Source organism: Microtus oregoni, unplaced genomic scaffold (genome assembly GCF_018167655.1).
Source record: "Microtus oregoni isolate MIOR12 unplaced genomic scaffold, Mior012 000025F_ref0000491, whole genome shotgun sequence".
NCBI classification, from domain to species: Eukaryota; Metazoa; Chordata; class Mammalia; order Rodentia; family Cricetidae; genus Microtus; species Microtus oregoni.
In genome coordinates, this window is record NW_024543084.1 from 27,780,585 (window position 1) to 27,804,289 (window position 23,705).

Below are 23,705 nucleotides of genomic sequence, written 5' to 3' on the forward strand. Positions count from 1 at the left end.
GTTTGGGGAATCTGGAGGTGCGCAGAAAATATAAATTGCAGTCATGAATGCCCGGGAGAGTGCTTCCTCATCCAGAATAATGACTGCATTGTTTCAAGCTTGGTTTGGTATTTTTTTTTTTTTTGGACTGTGACTTGTCACGTAGGTCTGGCGTGAAGTTTTATGCTCATGTCACATCTGTTCATGGCTTAAAAAGCTTTAGGATTTTGGAGCATTTCAGATTTTTAAATTTTTGGCACACCGATAGCCACCATTTATAAGAACAATGACTTCGTTTGAAGGTCCCGAAAAGGAGGCTTCTGCAGACCATTCACTGGCCAGAAGCACGTGACCATCCTCCTTGACAGACCAATCTCACCTGAGGAAAGGAAGTGATCATTGTTGTTACTATTTTATTCATTTTTACGTTCTTGCATATGTGTGTTGTGTGTGCCTGTGTGTATGTATGTGAAAGCGAGTCTGCGTGTTTGTGGGTACATGAATATGTGGCTGCATCTGCATCTGTGTACATGTGTATGTGTGTGGATGCCAGAGGCTGATGTAGCATGCGCTCTCCACTTTATACGTTAAATCACAGTCCCTCATTAGAGCTCAGAGCTGGCTTATTTGTTACACCGGCTAGTCATTCTCTCTACAGATCGAGTCTTAGCCTCTCGAGCACTGGGTTTCGCAGGCGCTGTCAGACTCACCGTGCGTTTGCCTGGGTGCTGAGGCTCTGAGCTGCAGTCCCCACACTTGCTGCAGTGGCTGCTTGACACAATCAACCATCTCCCTGACCCTTCTGTATATTTTCTTTTTAAAAGGATACATTGCTACCTGGAGCAAAGATGCATTTCTCTTGGTAAAAAAGGAAGGAAAACACGGTGTGGGCTTCTAGCAGTGTGTAGCACGCTCGCACACGAATTTGCTCAGATAAACACAGGCAGTTGTACAAAGGTCCTGGGAGTCTTGGCTTGTCGTGACAGCGACGGCCAGAAGAACTGTGCACACTTCCAGGCATCTCCTTCTGTAACAACAAACACCGACATGTGAGGGTCTGTCTTGCCAGCTTTGCATCCAGGGACTAAAACGCTGTCTGTGCCAGGAATGATTAGGAATGAATGGGGCCTTCTCCTGCTGCCTCCCTCCGTCCAAATAAAAACGCAAGCAACATAGCCAGATAAAATATATTAAGTCAGAGAGACATGTGAGTCAAAAAGAAAATAACGGAAAAAGCTATGATATGAGCCAGGACTGATGCTGAGGTTCAGTTACAAATATGAACTGTCGGGGTCTTTCTTTCCTGGGAGGAAGATGAAGGTGAAACTTTTTGCATTCTAGCAGTTGTCAGGTAGGGGAAATCCAGTTTAATGTCAACTTGTCCAAAGGCAAGTTGCTCAGGAGACAGTGCACTCTGCTCCAACCAGGGAGATTGTGTAGGCAGAGAGAAATCCTGCTCATAACCAGAATGTCTAGGGACAGCTCCTGATATGAGAAGGGTTTTGGGTTCTAGGAATACAAGAGGCAGAGGGAATTCACGGTGGTCTGAAGGGGCTCATGGGACCCAGGACATGAGGTGCCAGAGATGGCATGACATAAATAGGTTTTGATCTTGTTCATGTTATTTGTTTGGTGGTTTTTATCTGTTTGTTTGTTTTATTATCACCTTGACACACTAAAGTTATTCGGGAAGAGGAACCTCAACTGAAAAAAATTGTCTATAGGCAAATGCAAATGTGTTGGGCATTTTTTGATTGATTATTGATGTGGGAGGGCTCAGGCCATTCTAGGTTGTGCCATTCCTGATCTTGTGGTCCTGGGTTGGGTAAGAAAGCAAACTGAACAAGCCATGGGGAGCAAGTCAATAAGCCGTGTTCCTTTATGGCCTCTGCTCCAGTCCGGCCTCCAGTTCCCACCCTGAACTTCCTCCATAAGGAACTATAATCTATGAAGTCAAATAAGCCCTTTTTCTCCAAGTTGCTTTACAACATGTCATGGTTTTTATTACAGCAATAGAAATGTAACTAAAACAGGTAGTGTGTGGCCTCAAGAGTGGAGTGAGGTGGGGTGAGGTGGGGTGGCAAGTCATGAGAGGAATTGGGTAAGTTTAGAGATGGCTAAGTAGCCTGGATATTTTCAGATAAATAAGCTGACATGGTCAGAAGGGTTGGTTCTGAGGTTCACTAAACATCCCACGTAATGATGGCTGCACACGGAATAGAAGCAGCACACAGATTGTAGGAATAAAAGAAAGAAAGTTCACCATCTGGTTCTTACACCACAGTAGCCACGCATTTCATGTGGACACAGGGTGGGGACTGGACACACCGGTTTTAACCTCAGTCTTAGGTGTCTACTCTTTAAACAGGAAGTGGATATAAGATAGGAAGCATGTTGCTTCAGACCTTTAGACATGGCAGATTAGAACTCTCGGCAGCGAGCTCCAGCATTCCAAGGGGAAGGTGTGCCGACATACATCGTCAAGTGCAAGCCTTGGCGTGGGAGGGTGGCCCTAGCAGATGTGCGAATGGGCACACTTGTTGGGCTTCTTGGTCATAGGAATGCTTGATGCCTGTCTCGTATCAGGCTGTGTTTGACTGGCGCCAAAAATCAAATTGTAACAGTATGGTCACTACATAAGTTACTGGGGCTCTGGCTGAACTGGCTCAGGGACTCGGGTCCTGGGGACTAAGAGCCTGGGTTAAGTGTGTTCACTGTGTGGTCTTAGCCTCATTCCCAAACCATACAATGTCGGTGCACAAGGGAAGTTCGGAGCGGTGAGCTGCTCTTGGTGTTCTGATGGGACACATCGCTGCAGTTGTACAAACACAGGGCTTGGATATAGTTCAGTGGGCAGAGAGCTGCTTGGCATAAAGTCCTGGTTTAGTCCCTGACGTCATGGAACCTGGGCGGTGATACGCCCAATTCGAGGTACATTCAATTCAGCTACATAGTATGTTTGAGGACGGCATGGGGTATGTGTGACTCTGTCTCAGACAACAACAGCAGCAATGACAAGAACAAAGCAAAATGCCAAGATTTAAATTAAAAGTACATGTTCAAATGCACTCACAGAATGGTGTCTGGAGGCCAGGCAGGTATTTCCAGCCTCGGCCTGTCTCTGGGCTCCCATCTCTCTTGGTAACCTTTTAAGTTACAGGTTTAACATAGGTAGACAATGTAGGAACACTGAGCCCGGTACACGGCACTCAGTGAACACGAATCCCTTCTTTTCTCTCTGCCAGAAGCAATTATTTTCAAGTGATACTTATGCAAAAAAGCCAACCTCTTCACAGTGCTTAGCACGTACATTATCTCAATTCATCTTTCCAGCAATTCCGTGAATTGTTATTGTCCCCTCAGTTCATCCCCACTGAAGCTCGGAGGTGTCAGTCATGTGCTTGGGGACACAAGGCTACTGAGAGGAGAATGGAAGACCTGATGCAGGGCTGCTGACCTTTAATTGCGTCTAATTATGACTGCGTGCTACTGATGAATGACCTAAGAGGGTCCAGCTAATCTTTATTTTCAGTGCTATTTGAGCACTAGGTGTGGGGATGAGAATGTAGGAAACTGTAAATGTGAAATATCAATCCTTTAAAAACAATCTGCTATTATTCCAGGATAAGTTACTTTGTTTAAGACACAAGGTAATAATGCATAATATTTATGTAATAAACCAAGATTAACATAATAGGGAGACCCTGTATTCTCTTAGGCGAGGTGAAACATATTTAGAAATAGACTATCTTCCATAAAAGACAGGTCCTGCATGAAGAGTGAGTAACCAGACAATGCTCTGGGCATATAGGAAAGAGGGCTGCCCTAAAGGTGAGGACTGAGCAATGTTTTAAATGGACGGGTTATCTCTCTCTCTTCCTCTGTGATATATATATATATATCCACACATGTATGCACATATATCACACACATATATATATCATACACACCACACACACGTGTGTGTCTATCTATCTATCTATCTATCTATCTATCTATCTATCTATCTTTCTATCTCTATCTCTATATCTATCTATCTCTCTCACTTTAATATATCTATATCATCTATCTGTCTATTGATCTTTCTATCATATCTATCTATCTATCTATCTATCTATCTATCTATCTATCTATATTAGGTTCCTGTGTACATATATGTATGCTTGTGTATAAGCCAGAGGCAAATATTAAGTGTTTTCCTCAATGGCTGTTTACCTTACTTTGTGAGATAGCCTATCTCACTGAGCCTGAAATTCCCAAATTCCTAGACAGGCTGGCCTGTGAGCCAGAAAGTTCCTTTTATCTCTGCTTGCCTAGCTGTGGGATTAGAAACATCCTCAGATGCTCTTGGCTTTGCACATGGGTGTGAGCATCGTAACTCAGATGCTCATGTGTGTCCAACACTCCTGGATGGGTAATCTTTAGGATGAGCTTTGATATTTGAGTTGAGCAAGAAGGTTGATAGTGGTAGAGAAACTAGAATAACAGTGGCAAGAAACTTCAATTTGGGTACAGAAAGAAAGAGCTGGAAAGTTCTTCTTCCCAACTTCACCATGAATAAAAAGCTGGACAGACATCAAACTGACGATTCATGCAGCCACCATAGGTGTGCTAAGATTCAGGTGCAAGTATCACAAAAGACAGGCCTTAGTGTTATTTTAGCTGAATGGCCCCTGCCCTCCACCACCCACAAAAAGCTACAATGGAATTTTGAATGTTCTCTCCACAGAGAAACAATAAATGTATAAAGATGGACGAGCAAATTCACTTGCTTGTATCATTACACCTTGTGTACTTGTATCAAAGTATCATACTGCATCAGGTACCATCTGTAGTGATGAGGGCGGCGGGCCACGTCCCTGGCCACCTGGCTAGCTTATGGCCAGAAATAATTACACAGAAACTGTAGTCATTTAAACACTGCCTAGCCCGTTAGCTCTAGCCTCTTACTGGTTAACTCTCACATCTTGATTAACACATTTCTAATAATCTGTTTATCACCATGAGGTAGTGGCTTACTGGGAAAGATTCTAGTCTACATCCATCTCCGGTTGAAGAATCATGGCGACTGACTCACTTCCCTTCTTCCCAGCATTCTGTTCTGTCTACTCTACCCACCTATGCTCGGACCTATCAGGTCAAGCAGTCTCTTTATTAATTAACCAATGAAAACAACAGATAGACAGATGACCCTCCTCCATCAACCATCTTGAGGCGTAACCACACTCAGTGACCACCAGTAAGCGGGAGAAGGATAGGGAAGAAACATGAGTTTTGCTCTTGGACTTGGGAGTTTTGACCCTAACTTCAGCACTTTGTTGAGTCGGTGTCCTTGTGTTCGTGGCTTTCTCCCCATCCCAGGGGGTTGGTGCCTCCATCAGGGTTAAGAGATGAGAGTTTTGGAAACTGAGCCCTGTGGTAGTGTCTGGCAGTCAGCGACACTATGTGCAGTTAACTTACCACTTTGTGGACTAGAGAATATGGTACCTCACACAGAGAACCAAGAAGCAGTCCTTGCGGGCATGCGGGGTTGTTAGCCTGGTCCACCAGCACTCAGTGTGGTCTGTTAGCATCCTGCACGGCAGCCGCTTCATCTGCATGTTGCTAGGCTGCCTCTCTCCTCCATGCTCTTTCTTTTTATAGCTCATGACATATTTGGCAATTAAGCTTCTGAAAAAATATGAATTTTTGAGTGAGTTGGTATTGCTGATTTGGGGTTTATGCTGAAAAGCTTCCAGATAAGGGTAAGCTTTATTTGGCAGTGTTCGTTTCTATAAATGGAAGCCACAGTGAACACTATTTCCCGCCAATCAGCACCCAGGATTCAATCCACTGGATCCCATCATGGCAATTCTCTCGCGCACTTTACTACCAAGCTGATTAAAATGCCTTCCGTGTCCTCTTTTTCTGCTTCTTCCCTGCCCCATCTCCTTGAAGGAGAGAAGAATCCATGGCTGCTATGAAACTGGCAAACATTTTTGGGTAAAAATATGAGTTTTCAGACTTACACACTCCATCTCTTTCTCATTCCCTGGAGCAGAGCTTGGCTGTGTTGCTGGATGACAGTTTGGTTTCCCTTGTCTTGGCAAGACTTAGTATGGCGGCTACCGGCTGACCTTTATAGGCATATAAGAGCCAAATGTGCCGCTACCTGTTCATACTGCAACTGCTCATTAGGAGGGGAAAGGGCTATAGAAAAACTGTCTCCAAACTTTTTAGATCCTGGTAGAGGTCTGAAGGAAGCAGAGCCACACAGCCAGCTTCCCTGGAAAAGGAGCAGAGTGTCTTAAGTCTTCTATTTTTTTCTGGGACAAAGATTCCTCCTGATAACAATGGAATAAGGGAGGAAGCTACGAAACAGACATTCCAGAAAGCATCTGACAGCACCCCAGTTGGTTCCCCAGTATTAATAAAACAGAACAAACTCTCACGATGAGTTCAGAATTACTTCTCAAACTGGCAAACAGCGCTGGGAAGGAGTAATTATAGGCCTCCTACCCGATTTAACACATTCTGCGAGAAATGTTAAGTGAAGCATCTCCCACCCTCTAAACATGCGTTCTCTTCTGGCATAATTTTTTTTTCCTGCAGAAAAGCACAGAGAAAGACATCGGGTACTCATATTCCCCTCCCTGGAGTTAATAAGTGTTAGTGTTGTGCCCTTTCTGCTCTGGATTGTTCTAAAAATGAAAGAAATAAAATATCTTGGATACCTGGACCCCTCTCTCCTCCTCCCTCCTCTGAAGAATCCTCGGTGGCACGCTTGGCAAGCTTCCTGTCCCAAGTATATTATCGTTAAGCTGACCTATGTCTTTTATGGGACCCATCCTTCTTGCAGACGATCTCACCGCCTGATGATATGTGCCATAAAACAGGCCCGATGACAGGCGCAGCAGCCTGCCGAATGGACTCTCCGTGGGTAATTATTTCCTGATACATGGATTGTAAACCCTGCCTGCCCTCCATATATAGTCAAGCTGTGTTAATTTCTAATTATGCGTTTTATAGAATGACAGAGACAATTATATTAATTTATTGCCTTTCTTGAGGTTTAAACTATTTCAAATCAGAAGTCACAGATCATTTCCAGGGATGTGGATTAAGCTAGTTAATTAGGGTATTTTGCTGAAGTATTCCTTAAGGAGGAGGAATCAAAGCTATGGGGAACACATAGCTTGTCTCCTTGCGGGCTGGGATGTGAGAATTGAAAAAACTGGTATTTAAGTCAACTGTGGACCTAACCAAGCTCCGAGCATACGTTTGTCCTGGTTGCTGGCCTGAGTGAGTATTCTCATGGGTCTTTCGAAAATGGAAGGCCTTCACTCTGAACTATTTCAGGGTATCCCCCAGCCTCTACAGACTGACACGTGAGCTAAACATTCCATATACACAGGAAACCTGAGGAGTCCTCCATGACTAAGCCCTCTAGCCCTTCAGGACGTTCTAAGGAAGACTGAGCTATTGAGGTCCAATGCTCTCTTACTGAGAGTGCTGAGTCCCTTGAGAAGTGCTGCTTTGAGTACCCAGTCCCCTCCTCTGTTGCCTGCCCCGGCCTTCCTCTTGCCTTATAATTTCAGCAGGTGCAAGGGCACTTGAATGTCCCTTGCTGCAGGATACACATACATGTGCAACACACACACACACACACACAGACACACACACACACACACCCCTGCAAAGAACTTGACGGGCAATATTGAATAAGCCTAGTACTGGGATAGTAATAAACAGGAGTCAAGACCATGATCACTTCAGTGCAGGGTGGGAAATATTTTGTGTTTGTTTTGTTTTTTTTTCAGAGTTTCTTCTTGTAGACTTGGCTGCCCTAGAACTGGCTCTATTGACCAGGCTGGCCTTGAACTCAGAAATCCACCTGCCTCTGCCTGCTGAATGCTGAGATTAAAGGTGTGCGCCTCTCCACCTGGCTTAGGTTGGGGACTCTTTGAAAGGGATGGTAAGGAACTTTCTGAGATGTACTTTGACCCAGGAGATTCTAGTGTTCCATACTAGGGACAAAGAACATGAAGCTGGGTATGTAGGGAGGTATGGGAGAATACACGAGGGTATATGAGAGGTAAAAGAAAATGATCCAAATATACTGTCTGAAAAAATTTATAAATAAATAAATGTAATCCAAGTAATTAAATACACAAAGCCAAGTGTGGTGGCACACACTACACAAAGGCACAGGTTCTCTTTCCCTTTCAAAACAATACAAAACCCAAGACAAAAGACAAAGCCACCAAACCATAGCAACAACAAAAACACTGTTTTCTCCAACAGAGGAATGCTGGCTTTATCAACCACTCTGCAGGCCTCATGCTCAGGAGTAGTTGACACACAATAACGAACTCCATGCTTCTGGGGAGGAGGGGTGGTGGTTATAGTTTATTGCTTTGTGTTTGTTTCTTTTTAATGGGCTCTGGAGATGGAACTCAGAGCCCCACACCTTCAAGTGAGTGTTCTACTAACTGAGCCCTCTCCCCAAATCCTAAGTTTTAGTTGTTCCTCTTCTTACCAGAGCGGGAACCTGTTGAAAACACGCCCTTGCTTCCCGTATGGACTCCTGGCTCTGAGGATGGTGCTTAGCATGATAGGTATAGTTTTATGCCACAGCATGTTCTGTGGGTGAATGACAGGCTGTGTGTAGGACGATGACCTCATAGAATTCTGGCCTTAGTGATGATGTTGCTGTCTTAGCTTGTCCAAGTACAAGCTATGATGTTTCTACAAAAATGAAATCACCCTATAAGGAATTTCTGGAATGCATCCCTGGATAAGGGACCTATGATTGAAGAAGTAAATATTTGTTACAAGAGAATGATTAACAACATCAAGATTCTTTAATTGACACTGGGCTGAAGGTTAAGCCCTCTTCCAGAGATTTAAAGATGGAGCCAATGTCTCTCCTTAAAAATGTACATACTTGTCTGTCTGCAAATCCTTCACTGGAACACAAGACAGTATCTCCTTGAATCCAGCCCTCACTCTCTCTCTTTATTTTTTAACTTGCTATCAGTGTCTCAAAAACATTGAAAATAGGACACAGCAGATGGCTTAGTCAGTGAGGTATTTGAGGTGCAGGCGTGAGGCTTGGGTTTTGGGCCCTAAAACCCATGTGAAGAGCTGCGCATAGTGGCATGTGCCCATAGTCCTAGCACTGGGGAGTAGATACAAGAAGGTCTCTGGGGATTCCTGAGCAGTCAGCCTACCAAAACTGGTGATCCCTAGGTTCAGTGAAAGACCTCGTCACAAAACATAAGGTACAGAGTGCCTTGAAAGAAAACATTCTACATTGACCTTTGGTCTTCACCACAAATACACACACATACATATGTGTACACATATATGAAAACCCACATACACCTTAGAGAAAAGAATGATAGCAAAAATATAGACAGTCATCAATGCAACACAGTACTTCCCCCCAACACAGGCTTTTCTTGAATTTGTAATCCTCCTGCCTCAGATTCCTAAGTGCCAGAATTATGACATGCAAAGAGCATGCATTGTTAGCTTTAAATATATTCTCATATTTCCATTTGTTCTTTTCTGTGAAATGAAGATTACCAGGCATAGATGAAGAAATAAGCCCAGAGCAGATATATAACATGTCTTCGTCAGCTTATGTGGTATGTGATGGCATTAGATATTACCCCTTTGTTTGGGACATCATGAGAATGGAAGGCATCTTGCCTGCCCCTCCGCTCAGTGCTACTGCTGTGCTCATTCTCTCTGGGAAGGAATTTTAGTTTGCTTCATGATCTAGGAAGTTAAAAGGCTTGGTACTGGCATCTACCGGGCTCCTGATGAGGGCCACAGCTTGATTATAATTTTGTGAAGGGCAAAGAGGTCACAAACGAGCTGAGGAGTTGAACTCATAAGAACATGCTTTTTAATTTTTAATAAACATTATTTATTTATTTGTTGATTGATTGATTATGAATATGTGGTAAGTGCCATGATACTTGGATAGAGGTCAGAACACAACATTTGGGAATCAGTTGTTCCCTCTACCTCAAGGATTCCAGGGACTGACCTCAGAAAGATGGTCTTGAGGGCAAGCACCTTCACTAGCTGAGCTACGTGGCCATCTTGCAATCTGCTCTTTTAGTAGCAGAACCCTTCCGAAGAGAACTAACTAACTCTCATGAGGAAAACATGAATCTTTTTACAACAGCAAAGCCACATGACCCAGGCACCCCTCAACACTATCGTATTGAGGACAAATTACAAAAAGAAGTGTTTTTTTTTTTTAAAAAAAAAAAACCAAAACAAAACAGGTTTTATTGGACAAGTTAACAAAAGGTTTAGTAAAAAAGGCCAAAGCCCATGTCATCATCAGATTGCTCAGATTCTTCCTCCTTTGCTTCTACCTCCTTCTCCTCACTGGGGCAGTGGCGGTAGAGGGGGCAGGACCTCCTACTGGCGCGATTCCAGCTGCTGGAGCAGGCCCACCGGCCTGTATATTGCAGATGAGGTTCCCAATGTTGACACTGGCCAGGGCCTTTGCAAACAAGCCAGTCCAGAACGGTTCAACACTGACATCAGCTGCTCTGATGAGGGCATTGATCCCGTCCTCATGACTCTCACCTTGTCCTCATGCAGGACGAGGGAGGGGTAGATGCAGAGGAGCTCATATGCATGTACCTTGCTTGGAGCAAACCACTGCATCGTTCAACTGTTAAGATCTAAAATTAAGGGCTGGGATAATATTAGTTCTGTGGCAAAACATTTGCCTAGCATGGGTGAACCTCTAGGCTCTGTCTCCAGTACCAAACTAAACCAAACAAAATGCCATAAAAGTAAAAGAGAGGACCATGACTAGTGAGCTTGACTTCGGAGCCAAAGTGGCCTGCTTTCTTCCTCCTCATCTCCCCTCTCTGCTTATCTTATCTCTCCACAGTAACAGAGCTCTGGGGGCTCTTTTAGTTTTCTTTTTTGTTGGCTGTGGTTAAAATACCCTGACAAAAGCATCACAGGGGAGTCATGGTTCAGTTCACTGAGGTAAAGTCTTTTCACTATGAACTTCTACACAATAAAAGCTATATTTTATACTTCTGATGCACAATAACACATACTGGTACATTCTGATTTTAAGAGTAAACATTCTGATTATAAGAGGGAAAATTTGGGATAAGACAATCATACCAGTGCAAAACCATACTCTGGCAAGGTAAACACCAAATCCTGTGTCTCCAGGCAGAGCATCTGGGGTTGTCCTCTGTGCTGCAAACAGCAGGGATAGCCATATTCCTCCAGCTGGGTCACCAATAGCACCCATAGTTTCTCTCTTGAGGCAAGGTTGGCTTTATTCCTCAACTCAAGTTTTCTTTGATGGATGCTCATGGTTCTGACATCTCCAATATTCTGGGGTCTCCTCTGCAGCTTAGACCTCACCTTCATCCCTCTCAGGGTCTCTTTGTAGAGACTTCAGCCCTATCACTGAGTGTCTGTCCTCATTTGTTCTTCATGACCCCTTCAATCTGAGAACCTTCCTTCCTTCAAAACCAGTGTTACATGGATGACTTGGAGACTGAGATGTAGCTGCCCCACCACAGCTGTATCAGCTTTTGTGTGTTGATCCTGAGGACACACAGGCCAACTGTGGAAGTGTAACACAGGCCCCTTTACAATGGTGTTGACCTGTCCATGAATTAAATTATTTCTTCAGCATCAGCTTGAAAACCATTCTGCCTTACAGTTTCTTCTGTCAAACAGATCAGTTCACTATCTTTAAATTTACCTTCACATAGCATCTCAGAATATGGTCAGGATGAGGCCAGATTCTTGGCTGACACATCCCACTAATGGCTCCTACCCAAGTTCCTGATGGAGTACCTGTTCTTCTTTGAAGCATTGTGAGTCAGGCTGCCTTCCGTTGTCCTTCCTTCTCTCAGCATTACTCTCTTCAGACTCCCATTAGACTGTCCCACTACATCCTCTTTCCTGTAGCTCAAAGATTTGCTAGCTCAATGAACCCAACCCTTCCAAATTCCTTTAACAAAACAGCCCCAAAGCCTTAGGTTCTCAGGGCAGTCTCACCCCATTTCTGGTGCCACAATCTATATTAGGGTTCTTAGAGGAATAAAACTGATAGGATTAGTAGTCATTAAATTAGATTGCTTACATAATACAATCTAACAAAAGCTGTCTTGCACTGGAAAGGCCAAGAATCCAGTAGTTGCTTACTCTGCAAGGCTGGGTGCCTTAGCAGCCACAATCCAGTGCCTTTAATCTACACTGGAAACCGGAAGAAGCTGGGATCTGGTATCAGCAAAGGAATGCAACAGCAACAGAGTAGAAGAAATTCTCATCAAGCGAGAAAGGCAAGGAGGCAAAAAGCAGATTTCCTTCTATCTTCTTTTATCAGAGATGCCGCTGGAAGTTGCCACCCACGTTTAAGGTGGGTCTTCCCACTTCAAATGATTTCATTAAGAAAACCCCTCACAGGAGTGCCTGCCTCTTTGCCTTTTAGTCAATTCCAGATTGAGTCAAGTTTAGCTATCGCAGGATCTGTGTCATTTACATCTCGCATGGTTTGAAGATAATTTTGAGATCTCTAAAATCATGTTAGTTGAGTTTATCTTGTTCTCCACTGTTGGTTATGTTTGTAGAGGACCCTGAGAGGGTGTCTCTAAGTGTTGTCTGAGGCGGTCTCATTTGTACTCATAGTAGTAGTACTATTATTAACAGGGCTTTCTTTTAGATGTAGAGTGGTTTTATGATCATTGCAGAGCCCCGCTCCCGACAAACACCGAATGATTCCATTCTGTGAGTGTGTGTGTATGTGTATGTTGCATATGTGTTCATGCGGGGATTTGGTCATGTGTGGAGGATGTGTGTGTGTGTGTGTGTGTGTGTTTGTGTATCACCTGTTTCTTGCGAGTATATGGACCTATGTGGAAGCCAGAGTTTGAAAACAAGTGTCTCCACTTACTGCTTTCATGTTATATTTTGAAACTAGGTTGTCACTAAACCTGATGAGCATTAGTTTGATTAAGCTCGCTGACAGTGAACTCAAGGGATCCTCCTGTTTCTACTCCCCCTACTGTACCTGGGTTTTGGGAGAGTGCTAGGGATTTGAATTCATGCTTGTTTAGTAGACTTTTAAGCTGCTGAGCCATGTCCATGGTCACTTATCTGCCTTTGGCCATTGCCCAAAGTTCAAATGACTCCCACCTCTGATACATCCATTAGAAGCATACCTTCTTCTACTTCTGACCTATTTAGCATACAGGCCATTATTTTACACTGTGCGACATAAAAGGTAACGATGGGCACACAGGTGACCTGTTGTGGCATTATTGAGTCCCTGAGTTCACAGAGTTATTCATTTGGATTAAATTTGCTACTCTTAATTCTATAGTTGTTGTAGGAAGACTGCTTGTTTGTTCCCGACTGCTCAGCCCCAAAATAACCACACAGAAACCGTATTAATTAAATAACTGCTTGGCCCACTAGCTCTAGCTTCTTATTTAATAACTCTTACATCTTAATTTAACCCATTTCTATTAACCTGTGTATCGCCACGTGGCTGTGGCTTACTGGCAAGGTTTCGTCATGTCTGTTCTGGTGGTGGCTCCATGGCGTGCTTCTCTTGACTCTGCTTTCTTTCTCCCAGAATTAGGTTTAGTTTCCTCCTTCTAATCTACTCTGCTAAGCCACTGGCCAAAACAGATTTATTCATTAACCAATAAAAGAAGCACATAGACGGAAGGACTTCCCACACCATACAGTGTTTTTAGATATAGAACCACTCGATCTGTCCACCAATTAAGAATTTCCTGGACTCAGCACCAATGTTTTCATTGATATTGTAATTCTGAAATCCTATTCAACCTTTTGAGGTTTTCTCTTAAGAGGCCCTCTGGTTTCCTGGTGGGAAACGTCAGTGACCTGCTATTGAAAGGTCCCGTTGGTACTGATAAGATTTCTCCTGCCTCCTCCTTCCTGTTTTTCCATACATCTTTGGGGCTGCAAGTTTGCCTTTTGTGGAATATTTTTAGCCTATAGACTGTGCTTGTGTTGAGAGGAAGGGGAACTTAGTCACACAGTGCTTTTGCTGGGACTGCATACTCTGGGGGAGACCTCAGCCTCAGTGTGGCCTGCTGCCTACTGCTGACACTGGCGACTGCTGTTTACCCATCCCAGTTAAAACGACTTCTCCAAGGCTAAACTGAGGAGCTTCTGGGTGTTTTGTGGACTCCGGGCAGGAAAAGACACTACTTTAACACTGATTCAATGCCTTCCAGCTTCTGATTTTAGCACCTGCATCTCCCGGCTCCGTGGCTGCCTGCACTGCAGGGCCTCAACTGCTCCCTGAAGATTCATTTGTCAACACTGCCGCTTTCCTCTTAGGAAGTAACACTTCCTTGGAGGATGTAGAGGAATTTATGCTTTGACAACAGCAGTATGCACTAAGCCAAGATTTTGTCCTGTTCTGCAGGGCTACAGTTCTTAGCCCTCTGGCAGAATCTCTTTAGAGCATGAGACAGCATTCTCCTTAATTTTAATGAGGTAATCGTTAAATGGAGAAGGGTCGATGAGTTCATAGACAAAAATAAGGCCTACAAATAACTCCCCAGCTGTCATTCGTGCACGCCATCATTTATCTGTGAGTGTCCTATAGGATTAGTGGAGAGCAAACCATTTTTATTTCATAAAAAAGAAAACTGCACAATTTCCATGTCTGAGTTTATTTCCAACTGCACTCTCAAACTTATGTTTCCATCGTCATGTTGAGGGGAGATGCTAGGGCTCAGTTCAAAGTAGTCTCTGATCATTTAGAACTTGGTAGAAAATGAATTGTCGTTCAGCATTGGGCAGTGTCAACAAAGTGGTATCAAGATTAGATTGTGTGTGTGTGTGGTCCCTCTGTGTGTGTGTATGTGTGTGTGTGTGTGTATGTGTGTGTGTGTGTTAGTAGCAGTAGTAGTAGTAGCTTGTATAGTGCTTATTAGTCTTTGTGTTTTTTACATTATTGACATATAGTGCCTATAAGTAAGGTCCCTTGCCCTCCAGATTGAAAGCCCAGTGTCATTTTCCTCCTCCTCTTTCTTTTTCCTTTTTATTTCTTTCTCTCTTCCTTACTTTCTTTCTTTTTTTCGTTTGTTTTTTTTTTGAGACGTGTTTTTCTGTATAGCCCTTGCTGTCCTGGAACTCATGTTTTAGACCAGGCTGGCCCAAAATTCAGAAATCCACCTGCCTCTGCCTCTCAGACTGCTGGGATTAAAGGAGTGTGCCACCATGCCTGGCTTCATCCTCAGTGGTTCTCAGTAAAGGTAATTTTATTTCAGGAACTTTTTTCCTTTCAAAAATATAAATGTCCTGTCCCTCAAAGGGCGAGCAGACATCATCATAACAGCAACCACTGGCCTACTGCCTTCGGCCACAGCCACTCCTCACTGCAGCAAAACTACCTTCGGGTTTCAAGACATTTCACCTGCTTTGCTTAATTCAACACTTTGTGTTTATGTTGTGTGCTTGTGCACATGTAACCACATGTGGAAGAGGGACATGTGCATGGCAACTTTGGGGAGTCAGTTCTTTCTTGCCACTGTGTGAGGCTTGGGGATCAAGTGGAGGCCATGAACTCCGAAGCAGACACCTGTACTTGAACCGTCTTGAGAGGCAGAGGAGGAGGTGGTTTATGGACAGGAAAGAGTGGCACACTGAGCTTATATTCCCAGAAGAGCATCATGGTAACCGAGCATCAGGACTTGCTGCCCTCAAGTTCTGTCAGAGTAGACTGCGAACCTGCTATGAGTCTGAGTGAAATATCACAGCTTGGAAGTAGAAAGGTTCATTTCCAAGTTCAGATGCTAGCAGTGATTTATCATAGAGAAAAAAGGATTTAATCTTCTTTTGCCTCATTTACTCTTTTAAAATAAATTATATCTACCACAGCTTTTCATAAATGTGACAAAATGCCTTTAACATTCACCAGGTTAGTAGAGAGTTCATGGCATACTATATAGTCACACTGTCCAGTGATCATTACCATCCAGTCTCTAGAAGGCTCTGTCCTGCAAAGCTGAGACTCTGTTCCCATTCAGCAATAATTCCCTCTTTCCCACCTCCAGCTCCCAGCAACCTCCATTCTACTTGGTCTCTCGGTGAGTGTTCATGGTGCCTTGTGTAAGTGGGATCTCCCGGCATTTACCTTTTATTAACTGTTTTATTTTGTTCATCATAATGTATCATCATTGTAGCATGTCTCAGAATATCTTTCCTTGGTAAGGGTAAATAATATGTTGTTGTGTGTCCACACTACTTTTTGTCTTTTATTAATAGAGACCTGGCTTGTTTCCACCTTTTGGCATTGTGAGCAGCACTACAATGAACATGGGTGTTAAACATTTTCTCCAAGAGCCTGCTTTCGGCACATGTGGGTGGGACAGCTGGACTCATGGTGGTTTATATGCTCTGTTCTGGCTGCATGTTAAATGTTACTCTTTATAGTGGACAGTGAGTCCTGGCATACCACTGCTGTGGGCCCCCGACTTGTCCCCTCCATGTCCTCATGCTTCCACAAAGTTTGTGTCACATGACATACATAAAGATTCCTAGAAAGAATGGCTGAAGGAACACGAAATTAGGTGGATGAATGACTACTGGAAGAATTTCATAATGGTTTAAAGCAGTGGCCAATAGACTACAAACCAGACTCATCTATGGCCTGCTGGGGGAGGCTGCCAACCAAGGGTGGTTTCTAAGGTGAGCTATTAAAGTTTGACAACTTTGAACCCCAGCCAACTGAGACGTTGTCCACCTCCAAAGAGCATTCTTCATCTGTCCTATAGTATAAAATATTTCACTCTCAATTGTGGTTACTATTTTTTGCATTTCACCAACAACGTGTTTTATGAAATGGTTTGCTCTTTTCGTCTGTAAGTACCTATAAAATAGCCTGGATTGTGTCACTTGGTCCACAAGCTCTGCTCATAGTAAACACTGGGCAAATGATGCAATTTTCCTCTCCCAGACCTAATTCTTCTGTTCCTAAACTGAGTTTCTTAGAAAGAATAGTCTGTTGGATTAAGTTAGGGTACTGACTTAAAACCAGGATGCTCAGTGTCTTTCTTTACTAAAAATACATGGGTTATTTGTAAGATCAATTGTGTGAACTGTAATTTGGGTTGGGGACATGCTTATTTCCTGTTGTGAGTTTCCACATTCTCATGACAGTGATTTGGGCCACAAGATGACTAAATCTCTGATATTTTTTTGGGGAAAGAAAACTCAACATTTGCTTGTGGCAGTGATTTGGTCATATTAAAAACAAAGCCTGGCTCTACACACTTGTTTTTCCTACCGGTCTTGTATTTTTAAGATCTTGAAAATTTTAGGTTCAGACTGTTTTCCTGTTCACTTTTTATTTTATTAAGAAGCTATAAATGAAACATAAGAATGCCATCATTTTTCGTCATTGCTAATGGCTTTATGACAGGATGAAGTCTTTTGCAGTATAATGCTTTTGTGGTGCCTCAAACGTTGGCAGAAAAATCATTTAGAAATATTACTGAAATTTCTCTAGCAAAAGAAAAAGTCTTTGACTCCACATATTTTTAAAATGTGAAATATGGTGTATTTTATTGTGTGAAATCTCAATAAGTTTTGGAGGCAATCCCACATCTCCTACATTTCTGTCTTGACATTGTAATTCGCAATCTCTACCCCGAACTGCAATGCAGCTTTTAAAATACCAGGAGTCTAAAAGTTAGTTGTTTTACTTTATCATACTCCTGACATATCCTAAGTTAAACATGCATTTCTCGGTTTATTGTGGAATCGATGTGCTACTTGTTTGCTTGTTTATCATATTTATGTTTTTGTGCTAGCTGGTGCACCTGTATATAGGTGCCCATGGAGCCAGAGATAATGCTGATTGTCCTTCTTTGGGTGCCATCCATCTTGTTTTTTTGAGACAGGGTCTCTTATTAGTCTGGAACTCTCCAGGTAGGCTAAGGTGACTGTCCAGCAAGTCCTAGTGACTTCATTCAATCTAACCTCCTTACTTTATAAGGAGAGAAACTGAAGTCAGGGGGAGGAGTTAGTGCAAACTGGAGAAAGGAACCAGAATGACTTCTGCTCTGTTTTCCCCTTGTTGGTTTTCAGTTAAAGGAAAACAAAGGCAGTGCAAGTAACACAGACTCTGGCACTGCTGCCTTCCCATTCCGGACCCATGAATGGAAGAAATAACAGAAATCAAACTCAAAGTCAGTGATTCCAATTACTGCTTGTTGTGTGGAAGCTTGGAATTAAATGAAGAGTTTTGGGAAACTGATCATATCTTTAAAATGTTCTGTAGTTCACACTGTTTGTATAGAGAGGGCTTGGGGAAGGCTTCTACATCAGCACAGATAGTATTGAAATAATAGAATTTCTCAGCATACAAATATAAGTGACCAAAGGAACAGCAGGCTTTAGGTAAGCAGCCCATGTCGACCCCAGGGTACCTTTGTGGCATCTTGGGCTGCTTTGTAATTCTTTTGCAGACCTGGTAACTTTGTGTGCCCTTGTTCATGCACAGGCATCCTAGAACAAACTCTTGGCTCACTTGGGTACTCGTATGGTGGATATTTTGGAAAGTGACCTTCAAATCTCTAGCTAGCCCTTTTCTGTCTTTTATTTTTGATTTTTACTAATGTGCTTTTTCTTAAGATACCCGCCAGAGTTTCTGTAAGGAAAGACTGGGAATGGAAGAATTCTAAAGCCCCCGTGAAGTTGTTAATCACTTGTTTCAGTTCACTTAGCATCCGCAGGGGCCATGATGTCCACAAGTCTGTCAGCTCCCGTGAGCACTAGCTGGGGATTTCCAGAAGCCTCGGTGCAGAAGGATGCACATATGAATATACTGCTATGTGCTTAGGAGCGTCTTTGCCCTTGCATGTTGGCTCCAATCCCAAGTCAGTAGTACCAGAGTCTTCATTATAGGCTGTTTCTTTATTTTCTTTAACTTTTAAAACATTAATTAAGAGTCAAATGTTCTAAGATTGGTCATTAAGGATAATTCAGTGATTTCTTTTGAAATGTCATGGCATGGGGTCAATCTGCTTACAAAACAAGAAGTCATTATCCTGTCCTTACTGCACCCATGTGGGCAGTTACCCAAAACATAGTCATTTTCTAGAACACTGTGTTCTGACTCTAGTTTCTGCATCTGTTGTGTCGGAAATAGAGAGTTGTGAAAATATCAGGTGGGTTTAGAGCCAGTTACTTAGGGATTTTAACTTTTCTCCCACCTGATTTGTGTAGACAATGGCATATACCAAGTTGAAGGTGAAGTGGATGGCAGATACCTCAGGGATCGGAAGAATGATGTGTGCGTGGTGAGGGCTTGAGCTGGTAGTGGAGCATCGTTGCAGGGTCCAGTGTGTTAACTGAAGATCGAGATGTGAGCAGTGGCTCCGTGGAGGAGAAGACGTTAAGGAAAAGCCTTCAGCGGAGAGCCTGGTCAGCTGGGAAGGCATTAGACAGGCCATGGTCAAGACCAAAGACATGAGAGGAGGCAGATGAGTCACGGCCTGCGGAATCAAGTGAGCACTTTAAGGCAAGGACTTAGATATGAAGCTCTTTGGAAGACGTGAAAAGCCAAATAGGAGAAGATGAGGTCATTCAGAGATTAGCAACTGCAACTCCCAACACCACAAAGGATGGTGGAACAAAGGAGGGATGTTGATGTAACTGGAGAGCAAGAACAGGATCTGGGCTGCAGCTCCCAGAAGTACCTGGAACCACAGACAGAAGATGTCTGATAAAAATAGAGTCACAAAAATCCAAAGTCATGTATCTTAGTGTCTTTGTGCTTCGGTGACTTATAATGGGCACAATTTAGTTGATTGTCTCTGGTGTCCAGAAAATCCAAAGTCAGGGAGCTAACTAGTATGCCATGATGAAAAATCAGAGGGTGTGAAAGAGAGGGCAGGAACTAAACAGACTCCTGTGGTAATGGCATGGATTCATTCATGAGGGCACTGAACGGATCACCTCTTAGCGATATCCTGCCCTCAGTAAATGTACCATGGACGAAGTTGTGCATGCCTAGACTTGACATTCCAACCTTAGCACCACCACTGGTGAGATAATCTACAGCAGAGAGAGAAGGGGGCAGGGTGTTCAGCTTCTTCCTACCTCTCTAGTCTTCCGATGAATATGGCTGGAGCTAGTTACAGTTGAGTCTGGGAGAGATAGTTTTTAGATCAAGGGCAGGGATGGGTCAAAGAGTGAGTGGGCAGGCACACGGCTAGTGTGTAAGCATGGGGTAGCAGGAGGACTAAACCCTGTTGGTCAGGGTACTGATGGGAGGCAGTGTCATTATAGAACCTCCTGGTGTTAAGACCAAGTATGTGACACCCATTGGGTTTTTCAAGGCATAGGCTTGGGTCCTAGTCATACAGAGGTCTGTGTTAGGTGACTGCTTATTCTTGGAATAAGAAGATGAGCCAGAATTTTAGGATTCCGTGGCTTCTTTTTGGAATCCAGGTATTCTTGTTAACACTCTCTTGTCAGAGCTGACCCCTCAATCCATTATAAGTGACTGAACTTTTCTAGATGTGCAATAGAAAATTCTATTATGATAAATGTAAAATAAAACTCTCTTTCTGAAAAGCTCATTTTAATGTTTCAATGTCCTGAATGACTACAAAAGTAACACTTTTCTGAGTTAGTCATACGAGCCCTAAACTATGAGTTAGGGCATCTCCTGGTCCTTGCCCCCCTTCCAGATGGCCTAGATAGAGCAATTTCTGCTTGACTCACCCCCATTATTGTGATGGCTGCCCTCACCACTGTGTTACATACAGCACATGAAAGGAGAACACTGTGCCGTCTGCACCGTTGAGAGGAAATGATGCAAGTTGTCTGTAACAACGCTAACAAGGCTTCCAGCTACTCCAACAGCCCTCAAGCTTTCTGTGACTCACCAGAGGGCCTGCTAAAATGCAGAAGGCTCAAATACCCAACTCCTTGCCTCCATCTATGATTAAGCATGTCTCATTGGGCCTAGACATTTGCGCTTCCTACTGGTACCCACATGACATTGTCAGTAAGCGATGTACTCAGAGAGTCTATATACTCTAGTACCTTGGCTAGCCACTCTGTCCCAGGCAAACATTCTTATTTCCATCCTGCCACAGCTGAGGCTTCCAGACATCACGTCACCAGTTCATAGCCATATGGCTAGGGAGCAGTAGTGGAAGGCCGTTATTGAGGGCTGGTCTTACCCTCAGTCATCTGGGTTTGATTGTCAGGCCTGGACCACCATCAGGACCTGCTGTGCTGCGGGACTGGGCAGCCACCACCCTCTGGGCCTCTTGTGGAATTAGTAGCTTTGTCTTAGCCCTAAGTCATTGCCTTATAAGATATGAGACTAGGCTACATATTTTAAGGAATTTGGCATTGCCCATATAGTGGGCACTGACTTTTGGTGCAAATGCTCCTGCTAGCTGATGCCGACTGGGCTAACTGAGACTGCGAGATGAAAAAGTCACCTGCAGTCAGAGAGTTTATGTGTGGCTGGCTGAGCTGTCTGGGGCCTTCTCAAGGCTGGGCTGGACATCTAGGACTACCTGATGCGTACAGTGTAGAGTTTACCTTCACAGTCAGACTGTATGCTCCTGCTCAGAGTGCCTTTTTGTATCTGGTTTCGTAATAAGCCAATGGGATGATTAGTAAGTCAGTTGTTGACTTTGAGGGCTACTGTAGTTCAAACCAATGATCTTGACAGAGGAGGGAACATCTGTTCATCTTCCATCTCAGGTCTCTTTCTTGTAAACTCTACCCAATTTCCCACATTGCTCTTTGAGCAAAAAATGATCTTAACTTGGCAGATAAAAAGGGCAACTCTCCAAAGCTTGCTGCCTCCTTCTGCATGGGTTTCAGTCACATATTAATTATTGATCCAGAGTGTCTTTATTGTTCCATCTGCAAACTGCAAATGTGAATTCCAGTCATGTATTTTTAAACACCTCTATTGTGATCAAGCAAATTTGAGTATCACATGTAGTTTATTGCAAGTGAGTTTTGTTTACAGAACAAGAATCTGCTTAATATATGGTTTCTAGATTTTCAGTTTTGCTAACTGTAGCCAAATTCTGAGTTAGGAGAAACATGAGCTGCTTTACTATTTAATAGTTCCATATATCATATTTCCAGAAACTTCTGTTGTGTTTGCTTTGTAGAGAGAGAGAGAATTAAGATGGAAAGTAGAAAAATGTATGTTCTGGGACCTGGAGCAAATTATAGGAATCAATAAATTTATAATGATACAGATAAATCATAGATGACTTTACCTGGATGATAGTGTGTGTGTGTGTGTGTGTGTGTGTGTGTGTGTTTGTTATGTGTACAGGTGTTGCTTGCTTGTGTGTATGTGTCGAGGCCAGAAGTTGACTTCAGGTGTCTTCTTCCATCATTTTCCACCTTAGGCTTTAATTCTTTCCACGTGTGTGTGTGTGTGTGTGTGTGTGTGTGTGTATGTGTGTGTGTGTGTGTGTAGGTGGAGGGCAGAGGAGAGTGCAGGAGTCCACCTGCCCCTTCCACTGTGATTCTAGGAATGGAGCTTACGTCATCAGGCTTGGTGTTAAATTCATTTACTTACTGAACCTTTTCTTCAACTCCACCTTCTGTTTTGAGACAAAGTCTTTCACTGCCCCCAAAGCTTGTCATTTCTGCTAGACTGGCTCGTCAACAAACCCTGGGAATCTGCCTGACACTGTCGCCCAACTCAGCCAGTTGTGCACTTCCATGCTTGGCTCTTATGTGGGTCTGGGTATCTCAGATCAGTTTCTCATGCACAAGCAGCGAGCATTTTACTTAAGGAGCTGCCTCATGTCTTCCTGAATAATAAGATTTAAAAGCAGCCTTACATGGTTATAAATTCAATTAGCATTGCCATCTGAAACACAAAATTGTAAGTTTACATGTTCTGAAAACAAGTTCCCAAAATCTTCACATAGTAATTGCCTAATCAATAGTAGGAACTTTTTTTTTTTTTTTAGAAATAACTACTTGCAACTTTAGCTGCAAGGTGCCATTTCATGATTCTCTTAAGTTTGTAACTGCATTTTTCCAATCAAGGGTAATATATAGTATTACATTTATTATATTGGCTTTGTTAAAAAATACCAAATTTTCAAGAAGAGACGGTGATAAATCTGTAAATCCAGCCAGGCGATGGTGGCGCACGCCTTTAATCCCAGCACTTGGGAGACAGAGGCAGGCGGATATCTGTGAGTTTGAGACCAGCCTGGTCTACAGAGCTAGTTCCAGGACAGGCTCCAAAGCCACAGAGAAACCCTGTCTCAAAAAACAAAAACAAAACAAAACAAAAAACAAAACAAAACAAAAACAAACAAACAAACAAACAAAAAAACCCTGTAAATCCAGGACTGTGGTAGCACGTGGGAGTGGGGTGGTCAGGGAATTGAGTAGGGAAGGGGACAGCAGAGGCTGAGGCAGGGAGATGCCGAGTGAGGCCTTTCCTTTACAAATCCCCAAGCAAGTGCGGCAAAACGATTTGGAAGCAATGGCGCTGCCAAGTGAGCTAGTATACTGAGCTGGCTCCCTTGGATCTGTGTGGGGAAGGAAGGAGAGGGCCTATTCCTGCCGACTTCCACATTCACACCATCACACCCACACACACACACACACACACACACGTGTACAAAACAATCCCAGAACCCACCACCCACAGAAAGCCCCTAACCCACATGTTTTGTCAG

The 23,705-nt window shown here is 43.3% G+C and overlaps 1 protein-coding gene and 1 pseudogene across 5 annotated transcripts in view; one reads left to right on the top strand and one right to left on the bottom strand.

The window, feature by feature from the left end:
* The window catches only part of Csgalnact1 (chondroitin sulfate N-acetylgalactosaminyltransferase 1), a 317,605-nt gene that overhangs the window by 36,844 nt on the left and 257,056 nt on the right, over positions 1-23,705 (top strand). The window lies entirely within an intron of this gene.
* On the bottom strand, positions 10,290-10,653 carry LOC121462550 (annotated as a pseudogene).